The sequence below is a fragment of the Nicotiana tabacum genome, chromosome 10, assembly GCF_000715075.1.
Source record: "Nicotiana tabacum cultivar K326 chromosome 10, ASM71507v2, whole genome shotgun sequence".
Taxonomy (NCBI): Eukaryota; Viridiplantae; Streptophyta; class Magnoliopsida; order Solanales; family Solanaceae; genus Nicotiana; species Nicotiana tabacum.
Window position 1 is genome coordinate 127,771,961 of NC_134089.1, and position 13,702 is coordinate 127,785,662.

The 13,702-nt window shown below is 40.3% G+C and overlaps 1 long non-coding RNA gene across 3 annotated transcripts; it reads left to right on the forward strand.

Annotated features, from left to right (window-relative positions):
* The first annotated feature begins 255 nt into the window (after positions 1-255).
* On the forward strand, positions 256-3,301 carry LOC107768680 (uncharacterized). 3 transcript variants are annotated; one of them, XR_012695990.1, is made up of 5 exons: positions 256-492; positions 703-844; positions 1,314-1,613; positions 1,967-2,030; positions 3,070-3,301. It is a non-coding gene; the product is annotated as an uncharacterized LOC107768680 (long non-coding RNA). The 3 variants fall into 3 exon arrangements; XR_012695988.1 differs by having other exon boundaries at positions 1,345-1,613; XR_012695989.1 differs by lacking the exon at positions 1,967-2,030 and having other exon boundaries at positions 258-492; positions 1,345-1,613.
* The last annotated feature ends 10,401 nt before the right edge of the window (positions 3,302-13,702 follow it).

Genomic DNA, 13,702 nt, shown 5'->3' on the forward strand with positions numbered 1-13,702 from the left:
TTATGACTGATGATGAGTAGAGGAGACTAGAGAGATTATGGAGACTCCAACCTCCATCATTTAGTGGGGCTAAGTCTGAGGATGACCAGGACTTCTTGGATAGGTGCCAGCGGATTCTTCGTACAACAGGTATTCTGGAGACCAGTCACTACAACAAAATAAGTATTTAGCGGTAATTATTTTGTGGCAATAGCTTAATGGCCGCTAATTCATTTATTTATGAGAAAGATTACCGGCAAATAGATATTGGTCAGGAAAAGATACTCTTGTACCGGCAAAAAAAATGACTGGCCACTAAAAGCAGCTAATTCAAAAGAAATTTTAGTATTTTATCTTACCCTCACCTAATATTCCCTCCAATTTCTCAAAATAACAAAATGAAATTTGAAAAATTTGGGAATACATCACAAAGACTCAACCTATCTAACCGCTGCTGAAACCATTACCGCCACTGCAATTGATTTCTATCTCATCGCCGGCAACCAATTCCAGGTAACACAACTATCTCTTTCTACTCTCTCGTTATATCATCCATTTATTTAGTAGATCTCAAACATATATTCATTTTTCTCTTTCTTCATTTACTGTTCTCCGATCTGATATGAGAGTGTATGTATGCATAAATCCTTGTACATATACTCATACATATGAATTTCAGTTAATTTTATTCTAATTTGATCAGTTTTCCTCACATTCTCGCAGTTGCTAAGGTGATTTTCTTATATCTAGGGTTGGAGTAGTTCCCCTTCATTATTTTTTGAGAAAATCAAATGGCCGCTCCACCTGCTCTAGCCCATCACGACTACAGATTAGCTCATCAAGCTCCTTTTGATTAGCAATAGCAGTAAGTCCTTTTTTTTATGTGTATGATATCGTTTATGCATTTGATATGACGAGGGGAAGGGATTCCATATTGAAAATAGTCTTTCGCAATGTTTAGCTTAGTGAACTTCTTCTTGAAGTTGTTTGGTTAAATTATTTGTCCGCAGAATTCTTTTGTATTGGTGATAACTTCTGTAAAAGAATAGAGAAGAACGCTTCAAATATAGGACCTTGTGATTGAATATGTGGATATTCTATTATAAAGATGAAGGCTTATTATTGAAGAGCTTGTCTTTGCTTCTGAACTTGAATAGTTTAGTTTTTAATTTAGATGCTTGGTTGTTCCCTAATTGAAGTCTTAAAGAGTTAGCTTAATTGATGATTATGCAAGTTAAATTTATATATATATATATATATATATATATATATATATTGATCCACTCATCTTTACGATGTATCATATTTTCAATTCTCTGTTATCTTGCGTTCAGGATTAAGTCCTAATTGTATTTGACATTTTAGAGCAAATGTGATTGCCGGTGGTAGCACTATTAATCTGAGTCTGCGGGATACTGCTGGTATACTTTTTATCCAGGACATTAGTTAACGTTGTTGGTTTAATATCGTTGTGATATTATTGACTACCTCTACTATTTGATTGAACAAGGAAGGAAGATTACAATAAAATAAGACCCTTGAGGCTTGAGCTATCATGGGCAGATGTATCTAGAATTTCAGACAGAAAGATTTCTCGCTAGCAAGCACAATTACAAAAATGTCTCCAAAAAAAGGTAGACTTCCTTCTTAATTTCAAGTTTCTTTATAGTACTTTTACTTGTTTTTTTATAATACAGCGGAGAAATGTGTACGCTAGTTGTAATACCAATACTTGTTACTTGAAGTAAGTTCATGCAAACCTTGGCTTGTTTTAGTTTTCACTTTAGTTATTTGGTGAAGACGACTGGTGAATATACTAAAAATACTAGTACTCTACTCCGGCATTTTAGGATTTCGTATGTTTACTAGAAATGAACGGGTAAAGGTTGTCTGTTAAAGAGAAAAATGAAACGTTTCTATGGTTGGTGATATTTTATAATTTCTCTGAAGGAATACCTTATTTCTTGCTCTTGTTATTATTTTTTAGCGGATTCCTAAATTGAGACATTATGTTCCCGGAGTACCAATTATACTTATTCGAACAAAGCTAGGTTAGTATCTCTTATTTAGTCTAATTTCATTGTTAACTCATTAACTGTTCAGTTTTTTTAACTAATATCTCTATTTGGTTCAAGTGATATATGTTGTCTACAATCTATCTGTCAACTTCGTCAACTTCATTTTCGTTGTGGATAATTTTATTAGACTGTGATTGTATTCTTTTCTGAATATCTTATCTTCTCTTTAGGGAAGAGAATGGAATACCCTCTGAATGTGGATGAGCACTGAAATATTAGATTAAAAGAGAGATTTTTTTCCTTTAGAGTTTTCAATATCAAAAGTTATTTAGTTACTTATATATATATATATATATAGATTATTACTTTGTTATGCTGAAAGATGGGCTATATTGCTGATATGTTATTAGCAGATGAGGAATTTGAATTAAGTATGATTAGGCATGGGGTTGAAAGGTGTTTTCTTGAAGTTTCATTTATTTTTTGAAAAGAGCAAAAAGCTGAAAATTTAGGAGTTGTAATTTGCTAAAAATATGTCTACCGTTGCACTAAATTACATAAAGTAATCTCTATGCTGAAACATAACTGTGTGGACTTAAAAATCCAACTACTTAAATGAGTTTAAACAATGATGTTGTCTACTTGATGTTACTTGTAGAATCATGAATAATGAAATTTCCGTCTCATTTATATCCTGAAGTGTCATAGGCATATAAATTTATCTGTTACCGTAAGAGTTTTATTGGGAAAAATAGGCATTACAGTGTTTCAAAGATCTAGGATTTGCTAAAGACAAAAGAAAATGCTCTTTGTTAAGTGTAACACAATATATTTTGTTTGAACTGGTATTTGACTTTCTTCGAACTCTATAAATCTTTTTGAGGTTTGTTATATTGTAATGGTTAGCAAAAAAAGAAATGCATGTCTTGTACACTTGGTTTTGATTAAATTTTGTAGTAGCAATTCCTTGATATGCCGCCAGTATATGTAAAGGTCAAGCAGCTATTTTTCTTGACTATTGATGAACTTTATATGTCATTTATATTATATTCATTTTGTTTTATCATTTCAGGTGATATATTGTGATGTTCAGAGATATAGCATGTGAAAGTTCATGTGATCAAGAGTTGGGAGAATCTGTCCGATGTAATTTATTATCGAGCTTATAGCTACTTGATAAAATAACTAATTAGATGCGAAATATTATTGGATTCAAATAATTTAGCATTTTTATGTTGTTTGCACTCTCAAATTATGGATTTAATGAAGTGCATTGAGCTGTTTGAAGTGAATTAATATTATTATTGTGGAATGTAAATAGGTACAACATGCATTGCAAATGTTGGGATAGTTCTTTCTATAATGTTTAGCAGCAAAATACAAAAGTCACTAAATATCCTCTTTTATAACAATCAGATTTTACCATCCATAACAAAAGTCATTAATAGATGAAAAAACCTAAATTCTAAAATCGCTTAGCGGCCATTGTATTTGCCTCCAAAAGAGGTTCCTTTTATCATTCATTAAATTGGTTTTTAGCGGTAATACTAAAGGTTGCAGGATATTTGACCTATGAAATGGCAGGGGGATTTTCATGGCCATTGCAATTGCCGGAAAATAAATGCCGATAAAACTTAAGGACTTTTACCGGCCATAAAGAGGTCTTAACCAGCACTTGGTCTAATGGCCACCAATAGATTTGCCGACGCCCGATACAACGGCCAAAAACTAATTGCCGGTAAATGATTTTGCGGCCATTTCTATTGCCGCTAAAAAGTATTTTAATTGCCGCTAAAAGCCTTTTTGTTATAGTGAGTGGGGTCTCATTCACTACATTTTAGTTTACTGGGGCTGCCTTCAGATGGTGGGAGGCTTGTGAGAGGCGCAGGCTGGTAGGTGTAGTACCACTTACATGGAATGAGTTCTCTATTCTCTTCTTGAGAAGTTTGTGCCACAGTCTTGTTGGCTCGTCACACAGTTTGGTTGGTTCCCACTGAAAAGGAGAGGATTAGGAGGTTCTTTAATGGTCTTGCCTATCAGTTGCGGTTTCTTATGTCTCGGGAGAGGGTATCCGGTGCTATGTTCGACGAGTTGGTTGATATTGCTCAGCAGATAGCGATGGTATGTAGTCAGGAGCGTGAGGAGAGGGAGGCCAAGAGGCCTCTCAGTTCGGGTGGTTTCAGTGGGTTCCTTCTAGGGGTAGTCCTACCACAACAGGGGCCATCCTTATAGGCCCGCTCAAACGACTCGTCCAACTGATCGTGGTGCATCATTAGCCATGGTTCTTATAATGCTCACTCAGTCCAGTCTTCATTCAGTGCACTACCAGCAGAGAGTTCTCACTATGGCACGTTTGCTCAGGTTTCTATAGGCAGTTCCTCGGGTTATTAGAAGCAGCAACTCCATCAGAGGAAGGGTTGTTTTGAGTGCAGGGACATAGGTCATATCAAGAGAGATTGCCCTAGATTGTTAAGTGAAGTTCCACAACAGAGTTCTCGGCCAATGATATCAGCACCAGCAGTCACACCTCCTACTCAACCAGCTTGGGATGGGGCCCAGGAAGCTAGAGGTTGCCCTAGAGGGGGAGGCCAATGAGGTGGCAGTCAGACCCGATTTTATGCTATTCCTGCCAGGCCAGATATCGTTGCTTCAGATGCAGTGATCACATGTATTGTCTCAGTATGCCATAGGGATGCTTTTGTATTATTTGACCATGGTTCCACTTATCCGTATGTATCATCATATTTTTCTCATTATTTGGATATGCCCCGTGAGTCCTTAGTTTTATCTCTTAATGTATCTACGCCAATGGGCGATACCATTGTTGTGGATCGTGTATATCGGTCATGTGTAGTGACTATTGGTAGATTGGAGACTAGAGTTGATCTTTTATTGCTTAGTATAGTTGATTTCGATGTGATTTTGGGTATGGATTGGATGTCTCCATGTCATGCTGTTCTGGATTGTCACGCTAAGATTATGACATTAGCGATGTAGGGGTTTCCAAGGATAGAGCGAAGAGGTTCTTTAGATTATGTTCCCAGCAGAGTGATTTCTTATCTAAAGGCCCAACGAATGGTTGGGAAGGGGTGTCTGTCTTATTTGGCCTTTGTGAGGAATGTTGGTGCTGATACTCCCACTTTTGATTCTGTTTAGGTGGTGCAAGACTTTCCGGATGCATTTTTTGTAGGCCTGTCGGGCATGCCGCCCGACAGAGATATTGACTTTGGTATTGACTTGGTGTCTAGAACTCAGCCCATTTCTATTTCACAATATCGTATGGCACCAGCTGAGTTAAAGGAATTGAAAGAGCAGCTTCAGGAACTTCCTGATAAGGGATTTATTAGGCCTAGTGTGTCGTCGTAGGGTGCACCAGTTTTGTTTGTGAAGAAGAAGGATGGTACCATGCAGATGTGCATCAATTATAGGCAATTGAACAAAGTTACAACCAAGAACAAGTATCCTTTTTCACTTATTGATGATCCATTTGACTAGCTTCAGGGAGCGAGGGTGTTCTCTAAGATTGATTTGAGGTCTGGGTATCACCAGTGGAAGATTCGGGACTCAGATATTCTAAAGATAGCATTCAGGACCCGTTATAGTCATTATGTGTTTCTTGTGATGTCTTTTGGGCTGACCAATGCCCAGTAGCATTCATGCATCTGATGAACATTGTATTTCAGCCTTATCTCGACTTGCTTGTCATAGTGTTCATTGATGATATACTGGTTTACTTACGTAGCCATGAGGAGCATGCCTAGCATTTGAGGATTATGTTGCAGTGACTGAGCGAGGAGAAACTTTATGCCAAGTTCTCCAAGTATGAATTCTAGCTTAGTTTGGTGGGTTTCTTAGGGCACGTGGTGTCCGGTGAGGGGATTAAGGTGGATTCAAAGAAGATAGAGGCGGTTCAGAGTTGGTCCAGACCGTCCTTAACTACGGAGTTTCGGTGCTTTCTCGGCTTGACCGGTTATTACCATCACTTCGTGGAGGGTTTCTCGTCTATTGCATCACCTCTGACCAAATTAACCTAGAAGGGTTCTCTTTTCAGGTGGTCGGATGAGTCTGAGGAGAGCTTTCAGAAGTTCAAAACTGCCTTGACCATAACTCCACTTCTAGTTCTACCTGCATCTTCTGATTCTTATACAATGTATTGTGATTCTTCTCGGATTGGTATTGGGTGTGTCTTGATGCAGGGGGTAGAGTAATTGCTTAAGTTTCACATTAGTTGAAGCCCCATGAGAAGAACTACCATATTCATGATTTAGAGTTGGCTGACATTGTTCATGCATTAAAGATTTGGAGGCACTATCTCTATGGTGTGTCTTGTGAGGCATTTATAGATCATCGTAGTCTCCAATACTTGTTCAAACAGAAGGATCTAAATTTGTAAAGGACTATAATATTACCATTCTGTATTATCCCGGGAAGGCCAATGTGGTGGCCGATGCCTTGAGTAGAAAGGTGGTGAGTATGGGTAGCCTTGCATTCATTCCTGTTGGTGAGAGACCTCTTGCAGTTGATGTTCAGGCGTTGGCTAACCAGTTTGTGAGATTAGATGTTTTGGAACCCAGTCGGGTTCTAGCTTGTGTGGTTTCTCGGTCTTCCTTATTTGACCACGTCAGAGAGTGTCAGTATGATGATTCCCATTTGCTTGTCCTTAAGGACACGATTCAGCACGGTGATGTCAGGGATGTTACTATTAAGGATGATGGGGTGTTGAGGATGCAGGGTCAGATTTGTGTGCCTTATGTGGATGGGCTACGTGAGTTGATTCTTGAGGATGCCCACAGTTCGCGAAATTCCATTCATCCGGATGCCGCAAAGAAGTACCAAGACTTGAAGTAACATTATTGGTGGAGGAGAATGAAGAAGGATATAGTAGGGTTCGTAGCTCGGTGCCTAAACTGTCAGCAAGTGAAGTATGAGCATCAGAGACCGGGTAGATTGCTTCAGCAGCTTGAGATTTCTGAGTGGAAAAGAGAGCGTATCACCATGGATTTTGTAGTTGGGCTCCCATGGACTTCAAGGAAGTTCGATGCTATTTGGGTGATTGTTGATCGACTAACTAAGTTCGCGCACTTTATTTCAGTTGGGACTACCTATTCTTCAGAGCGGTTGGCTGAGATTTATATCCGTGAGATTGTTCGCTTTCACGCATGCAATTTTAGAAAGTCGTGCAACGAGAGTTGGGCACCCAGGTTGAGTTGAGTACAACATTTTACCCTCATACGGATGGACACTCTGAGTGCACTATTTAGATATTGGAGGATATGCTAGGCACTTGTGTCATGGATTTCGGAGGTTCTTGGGATTAGTTTCTACCACTCGCAAATTTTCCTACAACAACAACTACCAGTCGAGCATTCAGATGGCTCTGTGTGAGGCTTTGTATGAGAGACGGTGTTGATCTCCCGTGGGTTGGTTTGAGCCGGGGGAGGCTAGGTTATTGGGTACCGACTTGGTTCAGGAAGCCTTGGACAAGGTTAAATTGATTCAGGATCGGCTGCACATGGTGTAGTCTATATAGAAGAGTTACGCTGATAGGAAGGTTTGTGATATCTCTTACATGGTTGGGAGAAGGTACTGCCCAAGGTTTCACCCATGAATGGTGTTATGAGGTTCGGAAAGAAGGGAAAGTTGAGCCCTCGGTATATTGGTCCGTTTGAGGTGCTTTTGAGCATTGGAGAGGTGGATTACAAGCATGCCTTGCCACCTAGTCTGTCGAGTGTGCATCTATTATGTCATATTTCTATGCTCCGAAAATATGTTAGAGACCTGTCTCATGTTTTGGATTTCAGCACGATTCAGTTGGGTGGTGATTTGACTTATGATGTGGAGCCGGTGGCCATTTTGGGTCGGCATGTTAGAAAGTTGAGGTTAAAGGATATAGCTTCAGTGAAGATATAGTAGAGATCAGCCAACTGAGGAGGCTACTTGGGAGATCGAGCGGGAGATGCAGAGTAGATATCCACGCTTATTTGGGACCCCAGGTACGTTTCTAGACCCGTTCAAGGACGAACGTTTGATTAATAGGGGGAGTATGTAACGACCTAGCAGGTCATTTTGAGAGTTGTAGCCATGTTCCCCCATTTACCGCTCATTTTATGCTTTATAGCTGATATGTGACTTGCCGGGGTAGTTGGTTCGGTCCGAAGAGGTTTCGGAATGAGTTGAGATATTTAGTCTCAAGGTTGGAAGCTTAAGTTGAAAAGGTTGACCGGATGTTGACTTGTGTGTAAATAGCTCCGTAATGGAGTTTTAATGGTTCCATTAGCTCTCTTAGGTGATTTTGGACTTATGAGTGTGTCCAGATAGTGATTTGGAGGTCCGTATTGGGGTTTCGATAGTTAGAGTAGATATGTGGTATCATTTGTGACTTGTATGAAAAATTTGAGGTCAATGAGACGTGATTTAATAGATTTCGGCATCGAATGTAGAAGTTAGAAGTTCAAAAGTTCATTCGGCTTGAATCGATGCGCGATTCGTGGTTTTAGCGATGTTTGATGTGATTTGAAGGCTCGACTAAGTTCGTATTGTATTTTAGGACTTGCTGTTATATTTGGTTAAGGTCCCGGGGGCCTCGGTGGGTTCCGGGTGGTTAACGAATGAAAAATGGGACTTAGAGCATTGCTGAAGCTGGGAGCCTTCTGGTGTGATCGCACCTGCAAGGGTTTTGGCTGCAGGTGCGACTGATTTTGTGCAGGTGAGGAGCTGGGCTAGGTTGGGGTAGGACGTAGGTGCGAGGGGTCTTCCGCATCTGCAAGCCCACAAGTGCGAGAAAGGCTCCACAGATGCGGAGAAGGGGGCGTAGGCTGTCTTCACAGAAGCGGATCAAGGGTCGCAGAAGCGCTTCCGCAGGTGCGGAACACTATGGGCTTAAGTGACTTCCGCAAAAGCGGAACTTCTATTGCAAAAGCGATTCCGGAGGTGCGGATATTCGACCGCTGGTGCGAAAGCACTAGCCAGTGTTTAAATTCGAGGGTTTCTGAGATTTTCTTCATTTTGGATATTTCATGCTCGGGCTTAGGCGACCTTTGAGAGGGATTTCGAAGGTATTCTTGAGGTAAGTCACTTGTGGTTAAATTTATTCAATAATTATGTTTCCCCATTGAATGTTCCACCTAGATTGTGTGGTTTTGAGGTGTAATTTGGGAGTTTGAGGCTAGCGATTTGGAGAGTTTAATTTGGGAATTTGAGTGACGATTTGGTATCGAATTTTGGTAAATTTGGTATGGTTAGACTCATGGTGGAATGGGCTTCCGGATTTTGTGATTTCTATTGGATTTTGAGACGTGGGCACAGGGCTAACTTTTGAGTTGAATTTTTGATTTTGACTAAGAACTTAATATTTTCTTATGGAATCGATTCCTTTAGCTCGTGTTGGTTGTATCGAATTGTTTATGGCTAGATTCGAGACATTTGAAGGCTGATTCGCCAGGCAAGGGCTTGCTAGCGGAGTGATTCGAGTTGCTTGAGGTAAGTATTGTATTTAAACTCAGTTGAGGCACCAGTTACCGGAATTGTTATGATAGCCATGTTCTTTTGGGTGCGCACATGTGTGGGGATGATCCCATATATGGGCACCGGGATTGTATATTCATGTTAGAGTTGTGCTCGGGCTCCTATAATCCCAGAAATGACTGTTAAACTTCGAGCTTCGATATCTAACATGTTGTAACAGCTTATATGATCTAATTGAGCCATGATAAGTCTTCTTAGAAGTTTATTCCCTGAACGAACTTGATAAATGCTTTTCATTGATGGAATTGCCGGATTGAGCTACGATAGCATACTTTGCACATGCCTACACTTTAGCATGTTATTTACATCAGTCCAAGGGAAAGAGAATCGTATTTCATCCATTATCTACCTGTATACTTGCTTTATTGCTTCTGTATAATATTTTGGACTAGGGCCTATGGCTATGCCGGGTGGATTATGTTAATGGCACGTGAGTTGTTTGTGTAGCACGTGAGTTATCTGTGCAGATCCATGTTTTGATATTATTGGCACGTGAGTTGTCCGTGCGGATCCATATATTGATATTATTGACACGTGAGTTATCTGTGTCGCATGTGAGTTGTCCGTGCAGATTCTATTGTTTGCACGTGAGTTGTTCGTGCAATGTGTGGAACTCGTATTTTCTTGATCATTTATTTGATTTAGACCAAGGTAATTGAGAATCAGTACACATGCACACACGGATATTCATATCACGAGGCCTTATGAGCTAGCTTTAAATTTTATACTATGTTAATCGAAAAGGACAGAATTGCACTTATTTAACTAGTGACCTCAACAAATTAAGCTTCTATTACCTTACCTTGTTTATTTGTGACACTTATTGAGTTGGTTGTACTCATACTATACCCTGTACCTCGTGTGCAGATCCAGGCATTTTCGGGCACGACGGTTGTTGATTCCTGACATTTCATTAGTTAGGAGATCATCGAGGTAGTTGCATTGGCATCCGCAGACCTTGACTCGCTTCCTATATCTTTTATTCTTGTGTTTACTGTTCTACTTTCCTATGCAGTGTTCTATTGGTTTGACTGTGATGTTATGCAGATGCTCATGCACTCCGTGACACTCAAATCTTTTGGAAGAATTTTGTATTGAGTTTCGATGTTTATGTCCAGTTTTTACGAGATCCTTAAATATTTAAATCTATTATCGCATATTTGGGTTTTAAAAATGTTGATATGTGTGAGATGTCGTCTTGCCTATACCATGATAGGCACCATCACGACAGGTCGAGTTTTGGATCGTGACAAATTCGGGGCGTACGTCCGGACGTTCGTGTGATGACTCGATAAGTCATATTATATATTAGAACCGAATTGTGTGTTTTGAAGCCTTTAGAACCTCATTTTAGCCTTTCTTGATCTGTGTACGCAATTCAGGTATTGACCCGCAAAGCTTATATGCTAAAAACTGATAAAACAAGAATGTTTGTCTTAAAAGTTAATTTTAGTTGACTTCTATCAACGTTTTGAGTAAATGGACCACACCCATATTTTGACGGTCCTAGTGGATTCGTATTGAAATATGGGCCTGGGCGTATGCCCGAAATCAAATTCGGGGGTCCCTAGCTCGAGTTATGAATTTTTGTTGATAATTGGGGATTTTTGGGTAGAAACTAGGGATTTCGAAAATTGGGGATTTAGACCTCAAATTGAGGTCGGATTCCAAAACCAATTATATATTCGGGCTCGGGGTGAATGGGTAATTGAGTTTTGGTCCGGATTTGGGTTTGGATCAAGTGGGCCTGGGTGTTGACTTTTTCAATAATGGCCTAAATTGAATCCTTTGCAATCGCGGGTAGTTCCTAAGGCTTAATTTGAATCGTTTGGTTGGTAATATGCTAGATTCTACTGGTTCGGAGTCTCGTTTGAGAGGAAAAGTTGTGGTTGAGCTTTGAGTTTGATCGTTGGAGCAAGTTAAGTGTCGTGGTTAACCTTGGCTTGAGGAATTAGGTCTTATTTGCCTATTTGCTACGTGTTTGAATGTTGATTACAACGTATAGGTAAGGTGACAAGTACCTATGCGTTATTGTCAAGGCATAGCATGTGGTTGGGTCTTATTCTTGTATTTGTTGTTTTTCTTGACTATATTATTCGTGCTTAGACTAGTTAATTATTGTATTGATCATTCTTATCATATGTACGGATTTTGGTATTAACTGGGTATTGACTCAAAGTTGAAGTTGGTATAGTGGAACCAAATGTTGAAGTAAGACTTGTTCTTGATATTTCCATCTCCATGTTGTTATTTCTCGTTGTTTTGGTGAGGGGGAGTGTTAATGCATGAAGGGTGATGCTGTGCCATATTTTGTGAGTGTTAATGCGCGAAGGGTGATGTCGTGCCATATTTTGTGAGTGATAATGCACGAAGGGTGATGTCGTGCCATGTTATGAGAGAGTTAATGCACGAAGGGTGATGTTGTACCATTACTATTGATTTATATGGTGAGGTTGAGAGTAAAAGCATTAAGGGTGTTGCCGTATATTTTCTTTTACCATGGTTACTTGTTTATAATTGCTCAAAGTATATCGATTGCTCCAAGTGCTTATTACTGCTATGATCCTTTATCTTATGATCCCCTCAGCATGTTCCCCTCCCAATATTACTTGTCTTGTTTCTTTTATTGTTGTTATTGGTATAAATATTGTTATACTGCACAAGTTTAATTTTAGGTGTCTTGTCTTAGCCTCGTCACTGTTTCGCCGAGGTTAGAATCGACACTTTCCAGTACATGAGGTCGGTTGTACTGATACTGCACTCTGTACTTCCTGTGCAGATTTTGGTACTGGCCCGAGCTAATCGTGAGGTTAGCTACTGGATCCATCCTATAGGAGACCCAAGGTAGATCTCCCGGCATCCGCAGACCTTGGAGTCCCCTTTTAATCATTTTCTTTTACTGTTTCTTTCACTTCGAAAACAGTTGTGTTTCCTTCAGACATTTACTTATAGTGAAATCTTATATGTTCGTAAATTATGACTCCAGATCCGGAAAATAGTGTGTGTATATATATATATTGAGGCTGTTATGAATTTTCGTTTTAATTTTAACTTGTTATAGTTTAATTGCTGTTAATTATTGAAAGGTATAAGAATTGGCATAATGAACCTCTAATGTTGGCTTGCCTAGCAAGTGAAATGTTAGGCGCTATCACGATCCCGACGGTAGGAATTCCGGGTGGTGATAAGTTGGTATCAAAGCACTAGGTTTCCTAGGTCTCACAATTCACGAGCAGGCTTAGTAGAGTCTAGGGGATTGGTACAGAGACGTCTGTACTTATCTCCCAGAGGCTACAGTGTTTAGGAACAATGTCACTTCTATTCTTTTCTGTCGTGCGATTTTGTTAAGTCATTGCTAATTGAACTCTTCTACTCTTGTTCTCTCGTAGATGGCGAGAACATGTACTGTATCCTCAGTTGATCAGCAGCCAGATCCCCCAGTGGTAGCTCCTACGAGGGACAGAGGTCAAGGCCAAGGCCGTGCAAGAGGTCGAGGTAGGGGCAGGGCTCAGCCCAAAGCCCGAGCAATAGCACCGACGGCGGAGCCTCAGGTAGAGTATAATGAGGAGTATCCAGCCTAGACTATCCCAGTAGGAATAGCTCAGGTTCCCGAGGGATTCATAGCCACCCCAGTGCTTTAGGATGCCTTGGTCCTTTTGGTGGGCCTAATGGAGAGTGTAGCCCAGACTGGCACTTTTCCCATGGCACCAGCCGTCTCTCAGGCTGGAGGAGGAGCACAGACTCCTGCTACTCACACCCCAGAGCAGGTAGCTCCCCAGTATCAGGCTCTAGTAGCTTAGCTAGTTGGAGTAGTTCAGCCAGCTGTTGTGGCACAGGCCAGTGATGATCATGCTATGACTCCCGAGGTTTTATCGAGATTGGATAAGTTTACCAAACTCTTTCCAGTTCACTACAATAGTACACTTTCTGAGGACCCCCAGGATTATCTTGACCGCTACTATGAGGTGTTACAAAACATAGGGATAGTGGAGACCGATGGGGTCGATTTTGCTGTGTTTCACATGACTGGTTATGCCAAGAGATGGTGGAATGACTTTGTATTGACCAAACCAGCTGGGTCACCTGCTTTTACTTGGGACCAGTTCTCTCAGATATTTCTTGAGAAGTTCCTCTTTATCACCTTGAGAGAGGAATATCGCAGGCAGTTCAAGCGTCTCCAG